Genomic DNA, 27,926 nt, shown 5'->3' on the forward strand with positions numbered 1-27,926 from the left:
AATATTGGGTTCAAATCACACACTGAGTTGTACATGCATTGAATGTAAAATGAGAATTACTCAACACCTGTATAAAGAAGAATTGAGTGTACACTGTACATAGATTGTACATACATTCACTGACACTTGTGAACAGGGCTCCTATATCTACTTAAATGAACTCAGGCTATATGTATTGAAATTATGGAAATCTTACAAAATATTGAATCTATTTTTGGGTAGATTCACTCACAAGAGACAACCACATGGGAAGTGTTCGGTGTATGGAATTGATACATTGTATTGCCTTGTGCAACCTTGTAAGAGCAACCATGCTAGGTCAGATCAATATTTCATCTAGTGCAGGTTCCTGTTTCACAGTGGCTAGCAAGATGCTCCTGGAAGCAACATTGCTCTTCAGTACTTATCATACTGCTCAATCAGTGCTCTTCTTGTTTCCTGAAAAAGGCAACAGACTAGAAGTGTTGCATTGTGAGACAGTATATATGAGCAACTTTTCATGAGGAACAGAATCTACACAGTGGAAAGGGCCCACAGCTCAATAGCACAGTGCATGCATTATATATGGAAGATTGCAGGGTCCATTTTCAGCGTTTTTACTCAAAAAGGATCTCAGTAGCAGTGTGAGAGGGACAAAGAGCTGTCCTGGTATGAGGCAGATTCATATGCTCAAATAGATGTAAAGCAACCACTGCCGCTTGGTTGTTTGACTCCATCATCTGGTTTGACAAGTTTAACACAGCAAATCATGTATTACAATGGAGCAAAATGATTTGTTTTTGTTTGGACAGTCATTGAATTTAATTTTACGTTTAATTATTTATATTACAGTTGATATTAATAATAAAAATATGCTTCCCTTTGCTGCATAGAAGCAAATCTGGAATAGTGGTATTCCATAAGAATAATTATTTCAGAAAAACAAACAAACTTTGTTTTCATTTTACATGTAAAATAATTAACTCCAGGCCTCATTCTGGAGGGGGGACATGGGGAATCTATCTCAAACAGATTTACAGAGCGATATGACCAGTATCCTCAAAATTGTTTTGAGTAGATAAAATTAGTTGCTAGTGCTTGCTATGATGTGATCTGGGTTCCACTATTGCGGTGCTGTGCAGAACAGATCTTCAGCATGAGGTCTTCTGCCCAGCAGAGGTCCACAATTGCTGTGCAAGGTTAACGTTTTCCTCCAGCAGGTGGGCTGGAGAAAAGGTTCACTGGGGGACAGCACTCAGATCCCATGCTGCACCTCACGCTTCTTTTCATCCTTTGTCAATAAATGATTTGGCTATGGCCCAAAATTTTTACTCCACAGATAAGAGTGTGGGGTGTTTATATTCTGTCTGAAGACTCTGAGTAGTACTGGTCCCACCCTCGGGTGGCAAAGAGCCGTCACGATTTTAGCGGGGCTGCCATTGATGACCAGGAAAGGCCTTGCTGCAACTGCCCTTAGAAGGACAAGAGCAGGCAGTGGCCATGCCCATCTCAGGCAGGGGGCATCATGGCACCACGAGGCATCATGATGTCATTGGGAGGGGCGAGGCTAGGGCCTTTATAAGTCTTGCTAAGCCCTCTAACCTCCAGTTGCAATGCGACTGGCGGCAAATTTCCCACCCACCTCTCCCTTTTGTGGTCAGTGTTAATGCATGTGTTCTTTGTCATAGCCAAGTGGGTTGTGCATGGGAACTGATCTGATGGTGACGAGGAGAGCTGGTGAGCTACCGCTCTTTGGTGGAACCTCCCTGAGGTTTGGGGGTGGAGCAAACCACAAGGCAGGATGCCCAGGCAGGGGCTACTGAGGCTTGTGCCTCTTAGCAGCAAAAACGGATCCCCAGTAAGTAGCCTTCTGCCATCTGGGATCCACTATTGTGGAGCTGCACAGAATGGATCTTCAGCATGGCTCTTCTACCCTGCAGAGGTTCATGATTGCTGCGCAAGGTTAATGTTTTCCTCCAGTAGCTGGGATGGAGGAAAGGTTCACTGGGAGACAGTACTCGGGCTGCCCAGTGTACAGATTAGATCCCATGCTGCACCTCACGCTTCTTTCCGTCCTTTGTTAATAAAATGGTTTAGCTATGGCCAATTTTTTTTACTCCATGGGTAAGAGTGTCATGTGTTTATTTTCTGTCTGAAGACTCTGAGCAGTACTGATCCCGCCCTCAGGTGGTAACAACAACAACCCAAAAGGCTTTCTGATTGTTCTGAAACTGTGACCAGAAGAGAGGGAAAAACGGCTGTTGTCTGAGGTGGGGAAGGCAGGAAGGAGCAACAAAATTCAGCTAAAGAATTATACTTCTTGTTTAGCAGCAAATCTCTTTGATTCTCAAAAGTACCTATCTTTGAAAACCTCGTTGGTTTCTGAAGTGCTACTGGACTTGAATCTAGCTATTCAGTTTCAGACTAGCATGGCTACCCTCTGGAACAAAATTTACCAAGAAGTATTCTAGGATGTTTTAGAGAACGGGAAGTGATTTAATTGGCATGTGCTCAATGCCAATCTGTGGCATGTCTGTATGTGTGTGGAAGGGAAGTCGGATTTTAGTCAATGATCTTGAGCTGTGATTTATGTGCTTTAATTGGTATTTCAGAACACAGCATATATGATACAAACTGCACATGTAATTCTCCGCTGTTCAGAAATTGGGTATCGTAACAGTGGGCAGAAAACCATGAACTTGCTGCTTTCCTAAGTGCTGATCATCATCGGAATTGTCATTTGCTTGGAGCTAATGCCTGTTGCCTGGAAGCAGTGGGTGCATAAATAGCTCTGCATATTTTCTGGTGCATATTTTCTGGTGTTATGCTTGTGATCTTTCTAACCCTTTATCTGCTGATCCAGCTGCCAACCTTGAACACCCTTCAGGTACCAAATTATTATTTTTTGCTTCAAAAACTGGCAAACCTCAAGCATCTGTGTGCCAGTTGCACCCTGAAGCCGTCCCTCTCCCCCATACATTCAGTCACAGCACTGGGAAGACAAGTGCTGTGTAGATGTAAAATTAAAATGCAAACTATTTGCATTTGTAACCCAGCTTAATTCCGGGAGGGATATTATTCTCATTTGAAAACTAAAAGAGTTCACCTTTTGACAATGTGATCCCATCCTAGGACACTGAACACTTAAAAAAATCACAATAAACCATTTTCCAACTTGTTCTTTCTTTTCTCTTTCTTTCATAACAAATAATGTACAGAAATGTAAATCATATATAGAAAACAATAATTAACATAATGGTTCAGGCCTGTTGTGCTCAAACAGACTAGCAGAGTCTCAGTCTCTTTCTGGCTTATGTCTAGCTGGGTCCCTTAAAGATGTACAGGCTTTGCAGCTTTGCCTTGCCTTTGCTGAGCTGTCTGTCTTCTCTTCAAGGATTCCAATATAGCCCTAGAATATCAATATATGGTTCATAACAAACTTGGAGTCCTTCTAAGGTGAACTACCTACAGCTTCAGGCTCTCCAACAAATCTGAGAGAATTCATACAACATCCATTGCAACATTCATAACAGAACCAAAATACAAACTACTAGCCAACCAATATAAACACAATCCCACCTTTCAGCAATCAAATACAAATATTCTCATACCCGGAATATCAATATATTGTTTATAACAAACTCAGAGTTCTTCTGAGATGAACTACTTATAGCTTCAGGCTCTTCAACAAATCTGGGAGAATTGCACCTTTTCTTCCTTATATGGGAATATTCAAACTCTTTAGCTCCCCTAGCCAACTCTGGGTTACACATTCATTGCAAAATGGGAAACCAGGGTTGGGAACATGCCATAGTATGATTGCATGCATTTATATTTGATAAAACTTGCAATTTATATGTAAATGAGGTGTGGCCCTTGATTCCTGGTGCACTGTCAGTATGGTCCTCATGTCATATAGCACAAGTGTCTTTGTGTGTTGTGTGTGTGTGTGTGTATGTGTGTGTGTGTGAGTGAGTGAGTGAAGGGTATATTTCCAGATATTTTTAGCTGGATCAAATTCTGCTTTAAATTAACTGCCATCAGCAACAACTCTAGCCAATGGGTGTTTCTGTAATTAAGAGATTCGACCAAAGATATATTGCTGCCACAGGCAAAAAGAAAATAATATTTCTGACTTATCTCATGTCTTGTTGCATGCAAGAAGTGTGATAGTAGATGGTGCCCCTTCCTTTACCATGATTCAAATTATAGCCCCTTGCCTTTGCTCTATTAATGGAACAAGAGAAAAGAGACATAATTTGCAACTTATGACTGGTGAGAAACACCAATACTCCTGTCTCAGTCCCAAGACTGGAATGCAGGTAGACTGTGTTTCTTTCATGAGGATGTCTTGAAGAAGAGGAACAAAAACCTACATTTATAAAAAGAAAAAAACAAAATTATCTGTAAATTTTGTATTGCATATGAAACTATTTTCTACTGAGTCAAATCATTGACCCATTCAGGTAAATATTGTTAACTTTGACTTGAAAGCATCCCCAGCTTTCCAGGAAGATTTTACAATTAAGAGATCCAACTGAAGGTATATTGCTGCCAAAACCTGCTACCCAAGACCATTTTAACGGGAGATATCAGGAATTTAACTGGGGACCTTCTACATCAAAAACCTGTGTTTCATCATTGAGCCATATCTCTTCCCACTATACATCACATTATTGAACATATAAAAATATATATGAGCAAGGACACCCCAGTTTGTGCAAATGCACTCATCAATTCATGATGGTAATATTTTGCAATTATTTTAGCTTCTCTAGAAATTCCTATACTTTCTTACTTGAGCAAAGCCCTCTGAATTACCTTGAATTTTACTTTAGACAAATTTTGATGGCAATTCTAGTCACAATCAAATCTGTTTCCCACTTGTGTTCTTATTCCTTCTAAAAAACACATTACTTTAAAAGACCAGGTGGATTTTTTATTAATGTCTTCGTAATGTGGCAAAAGGCCTTCAGTAAGGCTGGGAGAGCTTGTTCCCTCATAAATGTAATTGAATCTCCTTAAATAGCTATTAAAAATGGGAATTTTCTTTGAAATCAGCAGAAATAGATGGATCTTGCAGAATTTTAAAACACCTCACCATGAGTACTAATGGAAGCTGAAAAATTCAACAGCTTTGCTTGTGTGAAGATTTGAGAGTCAGCAGTGGGAGATTATTTATTGGTTCCTTTCATTTGAATTAAACTCACTTTAAAAGTTCTAGAAAGACTGCTCGTCCCACCATTTGTCATCCAAGGTTTCTGGCAGTTCTGTGAGAGATTTGCCGCCTCCTCCTTCAACCTTTGTGGGGTGGAGACTAATCTCCTTCACAGAAAGGCAATGGATATAATTGAATCTCAGAATGCCATAGCACGCCTGCTCATGCATTCATCCTGTAAAAAAGTGGTTCTGTTTGCTCACATTTAGACTGTCTCCAGAATTTGCTAGTAGAGAATGCCTTTAATGCAGTGCTGATTGATTATTATTTGTCTTCTCCATGATTCTCATTTGCATTCTGCTTCCAAGAGGCTACATTTTTCTCTGCCAAAGGCTTGCAGCCTTGCCAATAAGAATCAGAAAGCCTCGCTATTTTATTGGATACAGATTCTTCAAAACTTTCCTCCAGTATAACTCTCCATAGTTCATACCTTGTTTGTTTATTCAATTTTTACCTCACCTTTAAGGTGCTTCTATACTTCAATTTAGCTTGTCTATTAGATGTAGAGTTGGTACTAATAAGTAAAAGGTGATCTGGCCAAAGTAGCTGGCTGCAACATTACAGATAGTTATAGCCTTCATATGTATACCATGGTTTGCTTCTAGCCTTCACAAACCTCTACAGCATCCTTTAAAAATTAATTTTTATAGCATTTACTGAACAAATTTGCATTTATTCATGTTCTGCCTCCAAGTGGTGGCAAGTCATGGTGACAGCCTAGTTCCATTTTGCAGATGAGGAATTTAGATTTGCAGATGGTAGCATTTTGAGCAATCCAATCCAGTAATCAATGCATTTAGGAATAGACATCTTTGGAACCACTTGGGTTCGGCTTCTAAATGGTTTTAGCTGATCTGAATTTCAACTTCTAAAATCTTTCAAAGTTTCCAGATGGGCCTAATAGCTAATAGGAGCAGCGCACTCGGGCCATATGATTCAAGTCAACCCCATGAAATAAGCTGATAACTACCACAAACTGAGCATTATGAATTATATTGTCTGATTAGAAATGGTAGCTGATGCCACTGACTCTTGAAGAAAGCAGTTCCTTGCATTTTTTGTAGTTCTGAACAAAACATTCTGTTACAATATTCTAATTGCAATCTACAGCAGTGGTGGAATTCAGCAGATTCGTCCCACTTCGGAAGCAGTTATTTGAATCCCACCACTGATCTACAGCCAAACCTTTGTGAAAACACAAAATAAACCCTCCATGGCAATGTAACAGTCTGCACATTGGTCCTGTAGCTATAGTCTGGCAAGTGATATACTGCCTGCATTTTCTCTTAGGAAAAATGTTCAGCTCATTATTTTAGAGAACATAGATGTCTGATATTTTGTGCTCTTTCTTTCTGGATAGCTAATTATCACATTGTTATGATGGCTTTGTAAAAACAGTGGTCCTACTGTCAAAATATTCCACAAAACATCGTGCTCTTTACAAAAGCAAAGCACAGTTTGAGAATCTCCATAGCGTCTGTCTTTGTTTCCCCCCCCCTTTCCTGTCACCTTGTCTGCTGTTGCTGAATGCAGTGCATTCTCATGAGTTAGATCCAGGTGAGCTTCTATATACCTTTCTGTCATGAATTTTTCTTAGAGAAGATCTCCCCCCCCCCCCCAGTCACCTTGTCTGCTGTTGTTGAATGCAGTGCATTCCTATGAGTTAGATACTGGTTTGTTTCCTTGTATCTTTCTGCCATGAAAAAAAAGTTCAGAAAAGTTTTTTCCCCCTCAATTAGAATGCAAAGTTCATAGCTGCTCAGATGGATAGGCTCATTTTTGGCCATGCTGATTGCTAATGAATATGAACAGGAGGTAGAAAGGAAGATAAGATGGAAAGGATGTTCTAGTTTACTTCTCTTGATAGCTGTTTTTTTGGCATCTTCTTTCAAGTTCTGAATTGCCAACTTTACAAAAAATGCAGAAGAAATTCAAAGGAGAGGGACAACAGCTCAACAGTTACAAAGAGCATAACATATTAAATAAACAATTTAGACTTTTCTGTTCCATTTGATTTTTGCTTTTATTAGGTATTATATATTGCAAAAAAGAGTTCTGAAAGACTCCCCCACCCCATTAGTCATCTATTTGTAAGGCTACAATTTTGTACTTAAAACCTGTGGCCTCTCTCCCTAGAGGGTCCATTGAGGGGAACACATTTACTGGGAAATGAAATGAGGTGAATTTAAGAAAACACAAAAAGCTTTTGAATGAAAGTCATCATCTGTATACTAAAGCTGTGCCAGGGAGAAGCAAAATGGTACAGAACATGTTCATGGATTTTTTGATCAGTTTAATGGGAGGTAGAAAACTTTTCTGAGGTATGCAAGGCCACATAAAGAGTAAGACTGCTCAATACCAGATGATACACGTTTAGCAAAGATTTTCTAGATGTAACTATCAGAGATAAAACAAAGCTCCAGAGGCATCTTAAAGAAGGTATATTAGTTAGCAGAGTGCTCAAGGCACATGACAGCAGAATCTATCTGGTTGTGGGCACTGCTGAGAAACAAAGTAACACTGAGACTTGTTTGCAAACATATATGAGTCCTTGATTGTATGGAACTCCATTCTAGACAGGAGGGAGACAGGATTATAATATATATATATTACAAACGCAAACATGTTTATCGGTAGTCTCTGACTAGAGAAAATACAATTAAATAATTCATAAAGCCTCCAAAATGTTGTTAGAGAAATAAAATTCCCAATATCTTGCAATATTGATAAAACCAGAAACCAGCAAAAGGCATTTCAGAACGATTTAAAAGGTTTTCTAACATTTTTTTTAAAAAATTATATTATATCTCATAAAAATTTCTAATTAAAAACCTCTGGGGCTCCACCTATGAAGTCTGCAGTTTAAAGTGGCAGGAGCCAACAGCTGAGAGAGGGGAAGCCCCTGCCACTGGTGGGAAACTGGCATTCTGCCAGGGACATGGGTATAGATTTTTATGGGGTGGGTTCAGGGAGTGGGGTTCAGGGGGTGGGGCCATGCCCCATCCACCCCTGTGGGCATGGCCTCACCTCCCCAAGCCCCGCAAGCCCCAAGCCCCGCAAGCCAGCTAGAGCCCGGGAAAGAAAGTCTCGCGTCTCGCAAGACTGCTTCAAGAGAGGCGAGACTTTCTTTCCCGGGCTCCAGCTTTCTTTCCCGAGCCCCAGAAAACCCACATCACATGCATCTGTGGCTGGTATCTTCAGGGGAACGCCCCTCTCCCCAATTAGGAATCTGAATTTTACATTTCCCCCCAAAATGCACACCCTGAGACTTTACAGCAAGGAAAACATATTCTCAATATGCATTTCACAGTTATAAAACCTTAATGTCTCCTCCAAACTTGTGCATGCAAAATTCAGACAGATGGTGGAACATTGTTTTATTGGGGCTAATTTTTGTTAGCATTCAGTCTTAGCAAGGTTAGCACGAAACAAAGAAAATAGATCTAAAATCATGTTTTGTATTTTAGTCAAACAAATGGAAAGGGGAGCTTTACCTGCCCTAAATACTTAACTTAAAAAAAAATCTGAAAAATTCAAAGATCTCCATATTAGGAAAGAAGAAGTACTGAAGATAGTTTGCATCCTGCATCCCACTTTGAAGATGAATGGCATCCTATTGCAAGTGGCTACGAGCTATTGCACACATGCAGCAAGGTGAGGGAAATCTGTTAAATCTTAATTTTCTGGTTAATGTGCTAGAGTCTGAGTTTTAAGAGATCTTTGCTATATATTTGCCTGCTGTGGGTGCATCGAACCCAGAAGCCTTGATCCATCCTGTTTTGTTAAGCTACTCACCGCTTCCATGGACGAAGGCTTCCAAAGCAACTGGGAGCTTGAGATATATTTTTAAGGCTCACATCTTTTGTCATCTTGATGATTTCTTATTTGCCGCTTGTGGTTTTCAGTTGGAAGATCAATTCTGTGATAGAGAACTTAATTGGGAGTGATGGTGAGATAACAGAAAGAGCTATTTGTCAGAGCAGAAGGAGTCACATGTTATGACTCCAGTGTGTGGGTGAGTCAGGACAATTGCTTCTCCTTCCTCTATTCATAATTGCAAGTTTAAGGAACAGCATGAAACAGATCACACTGACTGAGAAGAAGCAAGCAGTCAGAATGCTCGGTCAAAACTTTGCCCTTGAGTCTGAACTCCTGAGCCTTAACACTACACACCTTTGAAGCTTCTTGCTCAGCTCCCTGTAAGCTGATTAAAAAAACAGCAGACCTGTTTAGATTTCTGCATTATTTGCATGGTTGCCATAGATGCAAAAGGGGAAGCAAAAATCAGAAGGTACAAACACTCCAGCTTTCCTCTAACTACTGCTATTTGACAGGTTTTCACTTAATTGGTCATCAGCAGCAGTAGTCAAAGCTTACAATTGGTATGTATGCCAAGTAAATTATGAGGTGTTTAGGCTTACCATTTTCCCAGTGGAGGCAGACAGTGCGAGGTCACTTCTGGGTTTACGTAGAAGTGATGTCACACAGTTGCTCAACATGCCTCCTGGCTGGCAACCCTAAACATTTTAATAATGAGCATCCTGTATTGTCGAAGGCTTTCACGGCCGGAATCACTTGGGTGCTGTGTGGTTTCCGGGCTGTATGGCCATGTTCTAGCAGCATTCTCTCCTGACGTTTCGCCTGCATCTGTGGCTGGCATCTTCAGAGGATCTGATGTTGGGAAAGCAAGTGGAGTATATATATACACTCCAACAGATATATATACTCCACTTGCTCTGAGCTCAACCACAAATCACAACATCTGAAAATGCCAGCTTACAGATGGTAGGCTTAAATCGCCAGGAGAGAATGTTGCTAGAATACTGTTCTATACAACCAGAGCTCCCTACAGCACCCAAATGAGCATCCTGTTTAACAGTCTGGTGAAATGCAAGCTTATTTTCCCCTCTGACTTCAGTAGGACAAAGGAAGTGGTCTACCAAGCAGTAGTCCAGTGCAACCTTCCAGCCATTTTACTAGCTGTCATGACTCCTCCTCATCAGGCAAAGAGGCTGAAAACTAAGAGGAGAAAGCAGCTGGGCAGCCACACCACTGCAGAAGGAGACAGTGGAATCACCTCCAGCAGCCTGAAGATTCAGAGTGAATATTCCACTCACCCTGGGATACAACCCTGCCTTCTAATTTGTCCTCTTATCCACTAACCCCAAAGCTTCCCAGAACTGTGAGTCATCTCCGCTCTGTCACATACCCCCACTTTGCTATGCTTGGGTGCAGCACTTTTACTGTCAGCCTGATTCTGAAGAAGAAGAACCTGTATTTTAATCTCCTTAAAATAATATTTAAGGTCTCATTTCACCTTCAGCCTTTGCTGGAGCAACATCTATGTTATATGGGATGGACACCAGCTGCAACTTCATAGAAGATCTGCCCAAGTCTGACTGACCCTTGCCAACAGGAAGCACTGGTGAACTCTCCCACAGACCTCAGACTGAGAGAGAAAGAGGTTTCTGTCACCCTGTTCTTCACTTCCTAACCCTGCTCCTCTTAACTTATTTCCTTTTGTCTTATGAAGGACCTGGTTCATCCAGGGGTCGGCCTTTTTAGAGTTTTCATCCCTCTGGAATTTCCCTCTAGATCTGAGCAATTCCTGTTTTTGTCACCAGCTGCAACTCATCTCTCTGTTTCCACATCCCTGCCTCAAGGTTGCATCTCAACTGCTCATCAGACAGTGGCTGTTAGTCCTTACTAAGCAGTGGAGCAGCAGGTTTTGCCTTGAAGGCACCCCACGTGCTGCTGCTGCTGCTTTGGCTCATGGGCACTGAGGGTGGGTCCCGGCTTATCCTTAGAGTCTGGAGGTTGCTCAGGTCCTGACAAACTTGATTCCTCACTTGATTCCTAGACCTCAGCCTGGAGCAAGACAACAGCAATGGTATGGGAGTAGACCTTAGTGGATTGTGCCCTTGATCAATTTTGGGTTTTGCCAGAACAAGCTGTACTTTCTGTGAAAGTACAATATTTACATTTTGTGAGGTAGATGGTACTGAGAGAGTTCTGTGAGAACGGTTGCCAGACCGACCTATGGTGGACCAAGGGGGCCCTGTTTGGAATACAGTGGCATCTCTATCATCTCAGCCAACCCTTGGGCTGCCTGGCAGTGCAGTGCTAAAAAGGGAAGCCCATTCCTTGCTTTGGCTCAGTGCACCCAAGGACTATGTCTGGATTTGTCTCCCTCCAAAGCAACTTGCACAATGCTTCTCTCACACCCTTCCTGTCAAGAATAAGTCAACAAAAAGACCTTGCTTGGAGAGAGATTCCATTTCCAGTCCTGGACCACACACCCCAGTGAAGACAATGGATGTGTTAATGTGCTTACCTGCCCAGTTTTGTACTTGTAACCCCCATGCCCAGAATGGGTTGAACCAGTAAGGGGGTGGAGACTCAGAGCAGCAGAAAGGCTGCAGAGCTCTTTGGAGAAGACAAGGCTACCAGACTTCGGGACCTTGAGGAAGTTTCTATAAGCCCTTAACACCTTGTTAAAGGTAATTGCAACTATTATTGGGAACTACTGGGAAGGTAGTTTGTTTTGCTATGTTGTAAAATGTTGGAGTTTGTTAATTTCAGGGTTTCTTTTGTGTGGTTGTCAAATGGGTGAGAGTTCTCCTGGAAACCTTCATCATCGGTATATCCTGTTCATCAAGCTCCTTGGAGTCTTCAGAAGCCAACCCACTTGCAAGAAAAGAATTGGACTTGGCAGTATCAGTAGATTGTAACTAGAAGGACTTGGAAATGCAACCTGTAGACAGGACCTTGAATTGTAATGTTAAATGTTGATGTTTAATGTTATTTGTAAAGAGAAGTAAACTGTTTGTTTAAATTTGGTTCTTTTGCAACTCCTTCCGGGCAAGTACTGTTCCCACAGATCCCACAAGCTGAGGTTACAACATGGTGCCCAGCATTAGGGGTTTTAGAGTGAGATTGCAAATAGTAAATTGCTTGAAATGGAAGTGCGTGCAGCAAGTTGGGGGGTTTTGATCCCCATATAACTGTTTTGTTATGTGATGTAAGTTCAAGAGATGTTAAGCTGTGTGAATTTGAAACACATGATTCTGTTTGGAAGTTAGAATGAAGGAAGGATTCCAGTTGCAATCCCCATCCCTTCTACAAACTGCTTGGCTGGATTACACAACAATTTATAATAAAGAGAGTTTGCAAACTGCCAGTGCAGCTAAGCTTAAGGGAAGACAATGTTCTTGCATTCAGATGCAACAAATGTGGTTCCACTCAAGGGCACAGGAATCTCTGGGGGAAATCATTGTTTAATAATGATTTCAAGAGTTGCATAGTAATTACTGTCGAGAGACAACAGAATTTTAGTGGGGAGAATGTAACCCCCATGCCCAGAATGGAGTTGAACCAGTAAGGGTGGGAGACTCAGAGCAGCAGAAAGGCTGCAGAGCCTTCTTTGGAGAAGACAAGGCTACCAGACTGGAGACCTTGATTTCACAAGCCCTTCAAACACTATGTTAAGGTAATTTACAATATTATTAGAACTACTGGGAAGGTAGTTTGTTTTTTTGCTATGTTGTAAATGTTGAATTTTATTGTTTCCAGGGTTTCTTTTTTTGTGGTTGTAATGGGTGAGAGTTCTCCTGGAAACCTTCATCATGTTGCATCCTGTTCATCAAGCCCTTGGAGTCTTCAGGAGCCAACCCACTTGCAAAGAAGAATTGGACTTGGCAGTATCAGTAGATTGTAACTAGAAGGACTTGAAATGCAACCTGAACAGGACCTTGAATTGTAATGTTAAATGTTGATGTTTAATGTTATTTGTAAAGAGAAGTAAACTGTTTTGTTCAGATCCTCTGAAGATGCCAGCCACAGACGCAGGCGAAACATCAGGAGAGAATGCTGCTAGAACATGGCCACACAGCCCGGAAACCACACAGCACCCAAATGTTTTGTTTAAATTTGGTTCTTTGCAGCTCCTTCCAAGTACTGCCCCACAGAACCCACAAGCTGAGGTTACATACTGACAAATGTTTCTTCCTCTGACTAATACCTTTAACAACCACCTTAGTCGCATTGTCATTGTTTTGCAACAGTAATTTCATCAGCTTTCTTTCTTCTTGGAGACACTCTTGAGCCTGCAACCTGAGGCTGCTATCTCAACTCATTAGATCAGGGGTAGGGAACCTGCGGCTCTCCAGATGTTCAGGAACTACAATTCCCATCAGCCCCTACCAGCATGGCTAATTGGCCATGCTGACAGAGGCTGATGGGAATTGTAGTTCCTGAACATCTGGAGAGCCGCAGGTTCCCTACCCCTGCATTAGATCAACAACCCGACCATTAAGGTTGATGTCTGTCTCTTGTCCTTCCCACGAAAGGCAGGAAATCTCTTTGTCTGGGGAGATTAAGGATCACTTTGCATAACTCCAACAGTCCATTTTTCCCTATAAGAAGCCCACTCTCCCAATAACTAGTGTTCAGTATCTCTGAATCTCTCTCTCTCTCTCTCTCTTTGTGTGTGTGTGTGTGTGTGTGTGTGTGTGATACTGTTCCACAGTGCTGTTCTTTCAGAGCTAAGTGCAAGTCACTGAGTTCTGTTCATTGGACCATTCTTCTCCAAGATCAGGTGACTATAATTTTTATTGTCCCTCCCCATATATTTCTCATCTATCTCCTCAGATCTATCCCCTCACAACTGCTTATATCCTAGGACTTTGTGTGTGTTCTTATACTTTTATTGTGTGTTTGTGTACCCCCATCATTTCTTAATAAGCATAGTTAAGCTTTATTCACTCTCCGTGAGTTTTTAGTGAAAACTGACTCTCGTATACATAGGCAATCAAGAGTCCAAGCTTGCCTGACCTTTTGCTAGCCTAGAGTCTGCTTCTGCTAATTCCTCAGTTTAAATGAGAGAGACTTCTCACCACTTCAGGTAACAACCCAGCAGACTTCCTATGCAGGAGTGGGGAAACAAACCTGGCTTTCCAGATTAGAGTCCACCACTCTTAACCACTGCACCATGCTGGCTAGATCTAGCAGACCAAAAATCTTCTAGTTGTCACAAGCATTAGTAACAAGAAACCTTGTCTTACTGCAGGAGGGAGCTGGGAGAACGGAGACTTGGGAAGTGGAGTTACCCTGACCTCCATTGCGTTAACATATATAAGAGTTTCTCACAGCTGAACGATAAGGAAAAATGTAGATTAAACTGCTCAACCCTCCCATGGGATCTTTGTTACATTAATAAGCCTTGATGTTGATAAGCACTAATCATTAATGTATCCATACTATTTTAAGTCCCTTAATGGGCTCTAAACCCTTCATGGCCTTGTTTCTTTTCTGCGGGACTGTCTCTCCCCCTGTGCACCATCTTGCCAGCTTTTCTCATCTGAAGAAGACCTTCTTCGAATGCCAACCTGCAAATGGGCAAAATCAATCATTTCCTTTGTTACCCCACTTTATGGAAGGGCCTGTCTGAGGAGGTCAGGGAGGCTTCTACTCACCTGACTTTCTTGAAACTACGCAGAACCGAATAATTCAAGAGATCTTTTCTGTGCAGACAATATTGTCCTGATTCACAAAGTTGGCTGTTGTGGGTTTACTGGGCTGCAAAGCTATGGACTGGTGTTTTTTTGCTCCAAACATTTTGCCCTCATCTAAGACTGGCATCTTCAGAGGCATGTCATGGTAAGGTGTGTTTCTCTCCATGGCACCTAGTATGAAACATATCTTGCCATGACATGCCTCTGAAGATGCCAGCCATAGATTTGGGCAAAAATTTCCAGACCACTGCCAAACATCCAGTGGTGGGATCCAAAAATTTTAATAACAGGTTCCGATGGTGGTGGGATTCAAACAGTGGCACCGCAGCACACACGCACCTCCAGTCCTTATTGGGCAGGGAGGTTGCTTTAGTAACCCTTTTCTCGGCACTCAGAAAAAATTAGTGACCACTTCTAGAGAAGTGGTGAGAACTGGTTGGATCCCACCTCTGCAAACATCCCGGAAAACCCACAACAGCTGGTTAATTCTGGCTGTGAAAGCCTTTAACAATACATAGATTCCCAAAATTACTTAGATAGATTAGAAACTGTGATCTATATTATTGTGCTTAGCTTACTGAAACTACAAACCTATGTAATTTTAATGTTATTTAACACACCATGTTAAAACTTTGCTTCAGTTCTGTTTTCAGATTTCTGATTGGTTCTTCAACCCTAATCCTACTGTATGATTCATTGAATACCTCAACCAGTTGATGGTATTGACTAACACTGCCTTGAGTTCAATTGAAAAAAGGCACATTATAAATTATATAAACAAAATAAAAATAAAATAAATCAAAATAACCTCCAGAGGTGAGGTGATTATGTTAGATACATTTACTACTGCTGGCACTGTGATCTTCTCAGTTTCTAAGGATGGATGGGTGATAGGCTGCACAATTCAGTGTAACAGAAAAGAGAAGTGGAACCCTGAAATCAGGTTCTCTAAAGGTGTTCATGGGGATATTGAATCTCTTCTTGAGATAGGCAGAGCACATTTTCCTTGTGAGCCAAAGTAATGCTGGATGAAATGGCAGATTAGTATAATTCCAACATTTTCATTTCCCTGATATTACTAAGATAATTAATTTTAATACCTAATAAGCAAAAAAACTTTGCTTTGTTTGTTTGAAAGGCAGAGTAACCTAAATGTATGACAACTCCTCTAAAGATGTTATTCACAAAAAGTTTTTTTTAATTCCTGGACATAATTATAACTTATATGTGAATTTAAATATAAATTTGGTTGAACAAGATGTAAATAAATCTAAGGATGTCCAATCCTAGTAATCTCAGAGCCAGAAGAGCTTAATGAATAGCAAAGAAGACTAGGACACAGATACCTTGTGAGGTAGGTGGGGCTGGGAGAGTTCTGAGAACTGTGACTGGGCAACTCTGGGTTCGAATTCTCACTTCTACTATGACCTTGGGCCTAACTCACACTTTCAGCCTGTTCTACCTCACAGGATTGTTGCTGTGGAAAAATGAGGAAGGAAAGAATGATGTTCTAAACATCGTTGAATTTTAACTGGAGAGAAGTAGGAAATAAATAAATGTATTGCTCAAAATAAATGCTTTACAAATTTAGATGAATCCTGTCTAAAAATTACCTTAGTAACAATTTAGAATCAAAACAATGAATTATGGTTGTAGTATAGTTATAAAACCCATGCAACCTGGGATGCTGAATTTCGGCCTGGCAGAGAATGACTCTCCCCTGATTTCCACATGGAGTTTGGTGTTTTTAGTGTTTGCTATTTTTTTCCTCCTGGGTTTTCCTGGTTCTTTTGAAATCAGTTTTATCCTTAGGAAGGGCAGACATGCAGAAGAACCATGCCCCAAACAATTCCAATGCCTGAGCATCAATTGCCAAGAAAGTCAGGAGTAAGTCACGAGCAGAAAAGTCTAGTATGAAGCAGGAAACTCAGAAAGGGGATTCCTTACCCACTATAATTGGTAGGGCTATCATAAAAACTATGCTATTAATGGTAAAGTGAAATGAAAAATATATACAGTTAAACTGTGAAATGTAAGTTTATGAAAGTGAAAGGGAATGAATGAACTTTGTTACCAAATCACACAGTGGGACATTTTAAAACAAGTGTTACAATTCTCATTAGTATTGTTATCAGGGCAACAGATGGCACTATACCAATGAAACATGAGGAACAAAAATAGCCTTCACAGTCACTTCTGACTTTGACTTCAGTAGTTATTTTTTACCGACTGGCAGAAATTAGCAACGCCACATTGTATGGATAGATATTATTTCACTCCCATCATTGCATGCCTGTGTAAATAGTTATTACAGGTAGATTAATTTTAGTTAAGTGTGTGTCATTATTGAGAAATTCAGAGAACAGCGGTGCTAAAATTTATTTGAATTATGGGAACTACCCATCCAAGGAATGGGCATATTCACTGTAGATTTAAACAGAAAGAGAAAAACAAATGTTGTAAATCACAGAATGAGTTACACAGATGAATGCATTTTATTTGTATAGCCACAGATTTTGAAGGCATTTATTGCCAGTGAGAATAAAGATGGAAATACCAGTTGGGCATGAAAGTATACTTGATGTTATGGGTCAAGGCAAGAACAAGATGGGATTTCAGTTTGGCATCACAGCCCTAATGGTACTCACAAGGGTCATTTCTGCACAGTCCAAATATCCTGGGCTGAGCAAGGGAAATATCCTGGTTTGGACAAGAAGTTTGTACAGTTCTCTGTCCTAAAGTGGGTTTGCCCCATGATATTTCCCTCATCCCTGGATTTTCAAAGATTGCCAATGTGGCGATTCTTTTAAAAAAATCCTGCAATGAACCTGCTCCCATGCAACACCACAGGAGCAGAAGCAGTTTATATTTCCTGCCCAGCTGCCTGATCTCCCTGCCCCACCTCCCACTGCTCTGATCTTCCCACCTGACATCATGTCAGTTTTCAACTCTGCTGAGCCACTGACCATTGCAACCCACTCTTCCTGAAACATTCCCCCAAGCATGTTTTCTGCTCATGGTATTGACCAGGTGCCATTTTGCCTGGATTAATTAGAAATGGAATCCCAAAATGTCCCCATTTTCTTTTCTATACATTTGCTGGTTACTTGGAGTGCGTAGCTAGGGAGATGTGCACTTTGGGCTGAATGTTAATGGGCATATCATAGAGGAGGGAGTATCTTGTTTTCCACAAAAATATGAGAACGTGAGTTGGAATGTGAGGTGATGCTGTGCCCCATTGTTTTTTTGCTGCCGCTTGCCATGTCAAAGAAGAAGAAGAGTAGAAGAGTTTTGGATTTATACCCTACCTTTCTCTCCTGTACAGAGACTCAAGGTGACTTTCAAGCTTCTTTCCCTTCCACTCCCCACAACAGACACCTTGTGAGGTAGGTGGGGCTGAGAGAGTTCCGAAGAACTGTGATTAGTCCAAGATCACACAGCAGAAATGTAGGAGTGTGGAAACACATCTGGTTCACCAGATAAGTCTCTGCCACTCAGGTGGAGGAGTGGGGAATCAAACCTGGCCTGTGCCGGGCCCTATCCAGAACTGAAAAAAAGGGGGGAGGTAATTTTCTCCCACTTGCTGTGGGTCGACCAATCAGAAGATGTTCATTCAAGCTGCTGCCCAAAAACAACAGCCAATCAGAACACGGTACACCGGGGATGTTTCCACAAGCGTGGATACGTTTGTGGTGTAAATATAAAAGACCCGGGCTAGTGCAAAACAAACTGGAATATTTCCTCCTGGTCTTCACTCAATTCCTTCACAAAAATGGGCAGCTATGCAAAGGGGAGAAATCCGGATAAAATAGACCCGGATTGTAAGATACTGATTGTAACCCGGTATAATTGTGCTGTGCAGAAATGGCCAAGGACTTCCCTAGTCAGTACAAAGAAACAGAGCCACACATGCTTCACTTTACCACCACAGAGATGCATCCTCCATTAAAGGGAATACAGAGTTCTGTTTCAGCAGGACCTCGGAGCTCACAGATACCCAGTGTGGTCTCTGTGCAGGTCTAGGATTCAGCCTAATCTACCTCACAGAATTGTTGTAAGGATAAGATCATGAATGAAGAATGTTGCATGCCTGGCTACCTTGGAGTAAGGTTGGAGTTAAAATGCAGTAGCTAGACAGGTATGTGCATCACATTCTTTATGGTGGAACGCAAGTGAAAGGCAGAAAAAATTAGGTGCAGTTGAATTTCATTGAAATAAATTGCCTGGAATGGTCACACCATGGGGCTATTCAAGACTATGTGGCTTGAGATCACTTTATGTAGAATCTGAGATTTAGGATTATGGCCATTGAGGGGGAGACTTGGGAAACAGTACAAACCAGAAACAGTAATTGAGCTAACAGCAATAATTTTAGGCATGCATTAGGTGTATTGCACACATGGAAAAAATGTTCAGTGTACACAAGCATATACAGTGTTAAATCATCAACATCCACATAGTTGGATTAGCACTGATACTGTACATAAGTAAGCCCACTGTGGGCACATCCTCATTGGCCCATATATATAAGCTGTTCCTATGGCTCCCATCTGGTTTGTCACAACAAGATGGTATGGAGGAATACATATAGTATATGGAGGTGTCAAGAAACTGAGATCCACTATACACATTCTTGTTCTTTCGAACATTAGTTCAGGTTTTAAAAAGAGTTTGCATTTATACCCTGCCTTTCTCTCCTGTAAGGAGACTCAAAGTGGCTTTACAAACTCCTTTCCCTTCCTCTCCCCACAACAGATACCTTGTGAGATAGGTGGGACTGAGAGAATTCTGAAGAACTGTGACAAGTCCAAGGTCACCTGGTAGGCTTCATGTGTAGGAGATGGGAGACAAATCTAGTTCCCCATGTAAAAGTTTGCCATTCATGTGGAGAAGAGGGGAATCATACCTGATCCTCCAGAGTCCACCATTTTTAACCACTACACTATACTGGCTCTCGTAAAATCTACATTAAAGTAATAAGTGTGGAATTTAACTGTGCTGTGTACTTGCAATCTATCAAAAACCGTGACCTTTTGAAACTGAGATAGAACATCAGGTGCTGGGAGTGAAACATGGTCCCAACTTGACTCCCTGGGTCTTCAAGACCACAGCCCTGGGCACCACATTACAAGTAATTAAGCTGATGAAATTATTGTCGTAGTACAGTGAATAAGGGGAGGGTTTATGACTGCAGATAAATCCAACCTTGTTATCCCACTCCGACCCTTCAGGTCATCTGGTTAGCAAGTGAGCTGTATTATTGTCTTACATCACCAGACATGGATCTGATTGGTCACCAGGCCCTGGCAACACAAATCCTCTGCCCATTATGTTTAGGATTTCCAGCCTAACAAGTGTGTGTTTCTGGGTACCTTTGCTATGGTTTCTTGATCGACCATTTTGTACCTTGAGAAGGGCGCTCTTGGTGCCTTATTACATGGTCCTTTGACAACTTGGGAGTTTGCTCTAAATAGAGTGGCCCTTTGAAGCTGAAGGAGTACAGCTAGTATGGTAACATCTCACTTCTTGAAGTTTGAATCTATCCTTTGCAACCAGTGCTATGTTACTATGTTGTTAGACTTTTCTGCTTAAGGTTTTATTATTTTAATCTTCACTGTTTTGTTCTCTTGCACAGTGTTAATAAATTCCTGTAATTATATTTTGCGGTGTTTTGTCTTCAGGTGGCTTCAGTCTATGTCCAGTCCTAGACCCTGATGGCTCCATCTATCCGGTTAACTGTTTTGTGAAACTCACTCTGCAAGTCGTCTTATCTTGCAAGGGTGACTTTCTTAATTGTAATCCCAGGAAGGTTGGAAGGTTGCTCCTTGGCTTTTGGATGTTAGGGTAGACAAAGGGGCTGATGGAGTCAGACCTCAGAGTTTTTAAAATGTTTTGTTCTGACTGCCCCTGCCCCTATGATGCCCTTGGTTTAGGGTTTTGTTACATTAAATGGGGTCATGAATGTTATTGCCTGTCTCTCATGGTTCATCATATCCATGCATGGTTCATCATAGCCAACATTGTGTTAAGGTTCAATTTAGAGTTAACTACTATATTTCCTTTCCTTCCAGTATAAAGTGTAGTCCTCTACTCCCAAATGCAAGTCAGAATCAAAACCAAATGATTTATTACTTTCATTTTAGATACAATCTGATCTTTTCTATAACAATACTCAATAATAATTACTTGTCACACTGTGGTATCAGTACCAGGACTTCAAAATGCTTTCTTAATTGTATAGAGGCAGGCATATTTCTTGGTTACCACTGCTTTGTAAAATGGACAATATAAACATTAACAACATCAATCAAAAGCAGAGAATCATAATGATTTGCAGTGAGTGGAGAGAAATGGTAGGGAAAGGGAGGAAAAATGCTTCCTATATGTATGCCTTCCCAGCCTACTACATGCCCCCACTGGCAACTTCCTTATGCTATGGAGCTAATTTGATAATTGTTTCAGGAACATCTGCCATTGTTGTTGCTTATTCCAGCATAGTCACAGTTTTGTAGCCATTCATTGTTTCACTACCTAAGGCGCACCCCCCACTCTTACACAGCCACATGCAGTCTTGCATATGTGCAATCATAAAATATTTTCAGACTCTTGTGTACTCTGCCCAATCACACATGTTCATGGTTACTTTCTGTCTCTTGTAGTTAAAACACCTTCCTGGGGTGAATTTGGATGCATTCCAATGCAGTAGGTCTACAAATGAAACAGAATGAGGCTGTAGATTTCTGAAGTGGTAAAACAGATCATAAGTACTACTTTTTCCTTTAAGTTAAGTTGGGTTGCATTTTTAATCTACCCTGTGTAAAAACTGTCCACATAACAAATTGGTATTGTTGTGGAGAACAGTTTTAACCTGGCCCTTCACAAGCTGCACTAGTTTTTCTCCTACAGTGGAAATTATTAATATAAAGGAAGTTTTAAAAAGTGTAATCTGTCACCCACAATATTAACTAGTAGAGTCAGTTTTATTGTCATAATCACTTTGATTACTACCTTATTCTGCTGGTTGTGTAGACCAGGCCTCAGCCCCTCCTGAGGGGATGGGTGAAAGCTAGCCTTTGTAGCTCCTGCTGTTGCTATCACCACACTTCCTGGTTGCAGTGACTTCACTTTTTCCAGAGACTTAGGCCGTTTCCGCACGGCGGCAGAAGGGGTCGGGTCAGCGTAGATGACGCCGACCCGACCCCTCTGGGACTGTTCGCATGAACCGTCGCAGGACCTCCCGGGATGACGGCGCAGAGCTGTGCTGTCGTCAGGCTGACCTACCTGTCCTGCAGCCCTCCGGCACATTGCCGAGGCCAGGGGACACGCCCCCCTGCCCTGCGCGACTGCTCATGAGTCACAGGGCAGAGGGGGCGTGTCCCCCGGCCTCGGCGACATGCTGGAGGGCCGCAGGACAGGTAGGTCGCCCGGACATGGGGGGAGGGAAGGCGCCGTGGAGCTGCTGCCATTCGCACGGCAGTGACTCCAAGCCGCCGTTTCCCAAAAACCTTGCTCGGCAAGTGAGGTTGGAAAAGCAGTGACTTTTGCTGCGCCGCTCGGTGGCCAGCGGCTGCGCAACAGCCTAAGGCGCCCCTGTCGCGGCTCGGCTCCTTGGGGACGGCGTTTTTGCCGTCCCCAGGCTGCCGTGTTCCACCTGTGCGGAAGGGGCCTCTGAGAATCTGGTGGATCAACCTCAGTGGTATCAATCCCTGTGAAGGTGTAATTTTACTGAGACTCATAATTCATCTGCACTTGATGATGATACCTCTGAATAAGTCTTCATAGGCCATTTCTGCCAAATATCCCAAGTTGAGCAACAGAAATATCTCGGTTTGGCCAAGAAGTTGCACAGTTCCCATTCCTAAAGTGGGTTTGTCCTGCAATATTTCCCTCATCCTAGGTTTTTCAAAAACCGCTAAAATGTTGATCTTTTCCCAAGATCCTGCATTTAATTGTTTCTGTGCAAAGGTCAAGGGAGCAAAACCAATTTGTTTTGCCCACCCCACCAGCTGATCTCCCTGCCTTACATCATGCTCACCCTGTTTCAGCTCGCTCTCGCCACGCTTCGCTCACGAGCCAAGTCGCAGCAGCCCAGTCCTGCAGCTCCTGGCTCACATTCCCAATGAGATCCTGGGAGAGGTGGGGAAGCGCCTGCCTGACAGGATGCTGTCATTCTGTGACAGCACCGAAGACCAGTCAAATATTATTTGGTATATTGGGGTGTGTGTGTGTGTGTGTGAATGTCTCGTGCTGTGGTTTCCTGTACACCTTTAAATTTGGATGGGACACGGTGTTCTGGCCAGTATTGGTCAAAAGCAGTGGCAGGAGCCCCTCCGCCGGAGCCCCCGCCCCTCACTTACCTTAGTTCAGCCGGCTGCAAAGATCAGCTGGCTGAAAAAGCAGCCTGGCTTGACCACTGGGGGTGTACCGCTGAAGCCCCACATGGGGGCCCTGCCCTTCCACAGACCCCCCACCCCCATGTGCCTTAGTTCATCTGGCTGCAAAGGGACGCTGGCTGAACTAAGGTAAGTGGGAAAGGCTCTCCACCCCGCCCCCTACATACCTTAGTTCAACCGGCTGCAAAGAACCGCTGGCTGAACTAAAGTAAGTGGGAAATGCCCCCCTGCCCCCCCCTCACAGCCGGCTCTGGCTTCAGGACCTGGCTGGTTGGGTGGGGCTGGGCAGGGCCACCCAACAGCAGCCTTAGCCAGGCCTGATGAGGTGGGGGAAGGGAGAGGGGTGTTGGGGCACTTTTCCACCACCAATGTGACCCCCAACGGTGTGTGCCTGGGGCGCAGTGCCCTCCTTCCTGTGGTAGCTACACCACTGGTCAAAAGTTCTTACTTTGTATAGCACATTGTGCTTGCCATGTTGCTCACTGCACTGGCTCCTTTCCAAAGGTAGAGAAAAGGTGTGTGTGTGTCCTTCCTGGTTTTCCTGCAATTGCTGTGGATCCATCGATCAGAAGCATTGCTTTTGAGGGGGGGGGGGAGCCAATCAGAATGCAGCATACCAGGGATGTTTGAGCATGCATGCTGCATCTATGTTGTAAAAACAAAAAAGCCAGGCTCGTGCAAAAGAAATTGGAGTATTTCCTCTTGGTTTTAACTCGACTCCTTCACAGAAATGGGCACTGATATAAAAGAAGAAAATGGGATAAAATAGACCCAGATTTTTAAATACTGAATTTAACCCAGTATAACTGGGTGTGGAATCAGCCATAATGATCTTTAAAGAAATCCTTCCATCAGAGACTCCATTTCCCACTCCAGAAGGTGGTCTCAGTCCATTGCATCACCTTTGGGTTAAATCAGACAACTAAGTTTTCTATTTAAAGTATTATCTTTAGTGCAAAGTAGATTTTTGTAACTCATATTCTGCTTTAATTAATGACACTCCTTTGCATTCTTTTAAAAAGATATGACAAATTCATGAACATTCTTTTAAAAGATCAGTGAAGTTAAGGTTAAGTCCCCTTGGAAGCAACAATTTTAAAGTAACTAGACAGCTATTTTTTTTTATCACCCACAGTGATGACAGTATCTTAGAGTTGTTAGATGTTGGCCCTGAGATTTATTCAAAAATATGTAACACAACTAGTTTTTAAAATGGGTTTTATTCTAAAACATTACAGTTCACAATAAAATTGGGGTCCCTTGTTAGGGCTATGCATTTGAGGATCTCTGGGAAATATGGTTGAGATAGACAAGGAGAAGGATATTGCCCTTTGAATATATGCTGGACAGATCTATTGGGCTATTCTGTCTTTTAAAAAACAGGCTGTTTTCACATTTTTTGTCTCTTTTTTCATGGGGAAATCAACCATGGATTTGCCACAGCTTCTGGACCTAAAAGGTATGTCCTGAGCAGTGGTGGGATTCAAAGGATTTAACAACCGGTTCCGGTGGTAGGATTCAAATAATTTAACAACTGGTTCTATACAAGCACAATTTTAACAACCGGTTCTGCCGAAGTGGTTCTAACCTACTGAATTACACCACTGGTCCTGGGGTATGCTTAAAAAAGTTTCACTAATCTTTACCTCTTTGTGAATGCAAGGTGAACTTATCCTTTAGGGCACTCAAAGGTCATTCAAGATAATTTTGTGCCTCTCACAGATTATTTTAATTTTATTAAAGTTAATTTGCCAAGAGAGCTTTTCTTCTTTGTGTTACCTTCCAAGGCTGGCTGGTGGAAAGCTCTGTTTTACACTGTGCAGAACCTGTGATGAAATCAAACAGGAGGAAATGGGCACCCATAGCAATAAAAATAAGATCCTACAGAAGACAGGAGTATATGATTGAGACAAGAGGTGGCTTTAGTGAAAGGCTGAACCCATCTGAACTGATCTCCCTTCAACACGAAACTGTAAAGCATTGAACTGTCAACTATTGTGAACATCTTTGAGGTTTTGGTATTTTGAAAGGAAAATCAGAGGCTGGTAAACACATTTGCATCAACATTTTTTTTTTATAAAAAGGAGGAAATTATTTTGCATCCCTCTCGCATAAGCCCAAACCCTTCAAAGTGCTGGATTGCTAAACTGTTTCTCAATTCTCTGTGGGCTAAATTTACACAGAGAACAAAGTTGCCCACCACTGAAACTGTAAGAAACCCTAACCATTTTTAAGCTGGTATTTGAAAGAATTAAATGACCACTTCCTGCAGTTTCATCAGTGATGACACAGCCTGTACATTTTGGAAACATCCTAAAGGTCACATCATGCCCTCCAATAACACAAATGTCTAAATAGTCTGTTTTACCATGGCTTATGTGTGACTAGATTTTTATAATTTGCTTGACTACCTCAGGCAGCATTGCCTGTATCACAACTCAGAGTTTGTGATATTTGTGAGTCACAAATGTGAGTGGACTCCCCCCCAGGACATTATTTAGCGCAACTCACAAGAGCAGCATATCACCAGGGCAGCATATCAGTGAGCTTGTTTCTGCTAGACCAAAGACTTATGGGTACAAGCTGTTGATGGAAGAGGCGTGTTTGAAAGTAAAGGGGATCGTTCTGAATTACACTAATAGAGAAAAATAATCAATTTTGATGGCATGATGGATTTTGTTTTTAAGCACATTTCAGGCTCTGAGCCAGGTGAGGTGAAATAACAGTGACTCATCCTAGGATTGCCAGAGACAAAAAGAATTTTGTCAGGAAGATGGAAATTCCTTTTTTTAAATAAAAAGTTGGTTTGGAAGTTGGTTTAGGACAAGCCGGTGCTAAAGGGAGGAGGGGTTAAAAGAGTCCCATACAGCTACTGAAATGCACATAAGGTGGTGCCGCTCTTTCTCAGCCATTTTGGCTGACTTTGGCAACTAAGCTCCAAGTTATTTTATTAAAAACTTGCTGCTCCATGCAGATTCAGTGCTCTCTGCAGTGGCGTACCTGCCTAGGGACAGGGGGTACCCACCCCAGAGAAGCCCCCATTTGGTCATGTGAAGCCACCATTCAGGAGTTCGTTTGTGTGTTTTTAAATTTTTTTAGTGTTTTTTACGTTTTGGCCTGCAGGGGGCGCGTTTTTAAGGTTAGTGGCACCAAAATTTCAGGGTATCATACAGGGACTGTCCTGATGATATCCCCCAAATTTGGTGATGTTTGGTTCCGGGGAAGCAAAGTTATGGACGCCCAAATGGAATGTCCCCATCCCCATTGTTTTCAATGGGAGCTAACAGGAGATGGGGGCTGCCCATTTGAGGGACCATAACTTTTAAGGTGACTCAAGGTTCTTGGGTATGCTTTTAAGCTTGGTGAGCTTTGCTTCTGGGTGGGGAGTTGAGAGTTCTGAGAGAGAACTCAGCCAGAGCTTTCATGTGCAGGAGAAACAAAATAAGCCTTTGAGGGGCCCTTAAGGGGTGAACCCCCAAGCAAAGGTCTCCAAACCTGGATGCTATTACCAGGAGGGCCTCCTGAGCCACCTTGAAGTCTGAGATTGCCTCTATCTTCAAAATGTGCAGCCTTATTCATCAGATAAACTTAAGGAGGATCCACTTGGCAAGTATTTAGATGGTAGACTGAATCTCAACCCTCAAAGGTGATGCTGTTCACTTCAGGGTGGAATCCACCCCAAACAGCATCACTTTCAATTTGTTTTTTAACCAGGGACCCCAGATTCTCTCCCTTTAAAGGTGGATTTAAAAGAAAGAATCTGAGCTCCTAGTTTAACACCATTGAATGTGGTGCTGTTTGGGGGTGGATTCCACTGGAGGTGTTTTGTGAGAGATGATGCTGAAGCATTTGTTTTGGTAAATGTTTTGCTGGGGGGGTGATTTGTGAGAGATTTACATGCTTAATATGCGACTTGCACTGGCTTGGAGTTGTTTTACTCTCAGGCTAACAACCTACCTCATAGGGTTGTTGTATTAGAAAATTAGGAAAAGAGTTGGTGGGGAGAGAGCCATGTATGTTTTGCTGGGAGTGGGAGGTGTTTTGTGAGCTGGTACAAAAAATCATTGTTTGGTCATGGTGGGGGAGGGTGGCCGCCCATACGCCAGGTGGGGGGGGGGGGCGCCAAACTCAGGTTTTGTCCCCGGGAACCAGTTTGCCTAGGTACGCCCCTGGCTCTCTGTCTTGCCTGACAATATGGTTTTATGCTTGCTGGCCTCTGTTGTATGAAGAATTGCTCCATTGTTTTCCCTTTATAAAGTTTGTAGAAGGGTAACCATCAAATTTGAATTATGATGATCTGTTGCCTCCTAATAAAATAAATCTTGTTATCATGGATGATTTGATGGCTTCTGCATTTGATAGCAGCAAAATTGAGAATGCTTTTACCAAGTATGTGACCACGGAAAGCCGAGCATCGTTTACATAGTGCAGAATTTATTCTGCCAGGGAAAGACCAGCAGAATTATCAATCTGGATCCCCTTGTGACATGGGAATTACACATTTTAATGTGTTTAGAGCTCTCTCTCCAATTGCCTTGATTAGATCATTTGGCATAGCACATAAAATAGCTTTTGTCAGGTGAGGGGGAGACCTGGACATGAATGTCAGGAGAGCCCCATTTCATTTCATGAGGCTAACATCATGCTTCTGCTGTAACAGCCAGCCTCTTGATTCAGGTCTGGGTCAGGGATATCTGGAACAAGTCAAGTTCGGACTTTGTAAAGTCTTCTGAGCTGCAGTGAATAAAAGCTGTGATCAATTATAATATGTCTTCAAGTCCTCCATTAGCTAACCTCCTCCTCCTTCTCTCCCAACTTCCTCTT

The sequence above is a fragment of the Sphaerodactylus townsendi genome, linkage group LG02 (assembly GCF_021028975.2).
Source record: "Sphaerodactylus townsendi isolate TG3544 linkage group LG02, MPM_Stown_v2.3, whole genome shotgun sequence".
NCBI classification, from domain to species: Eukaryota; Metazoa; Chordata; class Lepidosauria; order Squamata; family Sphaerodactylidae; genus Sphaerodactylus; species Sphaerodactylus townsendi.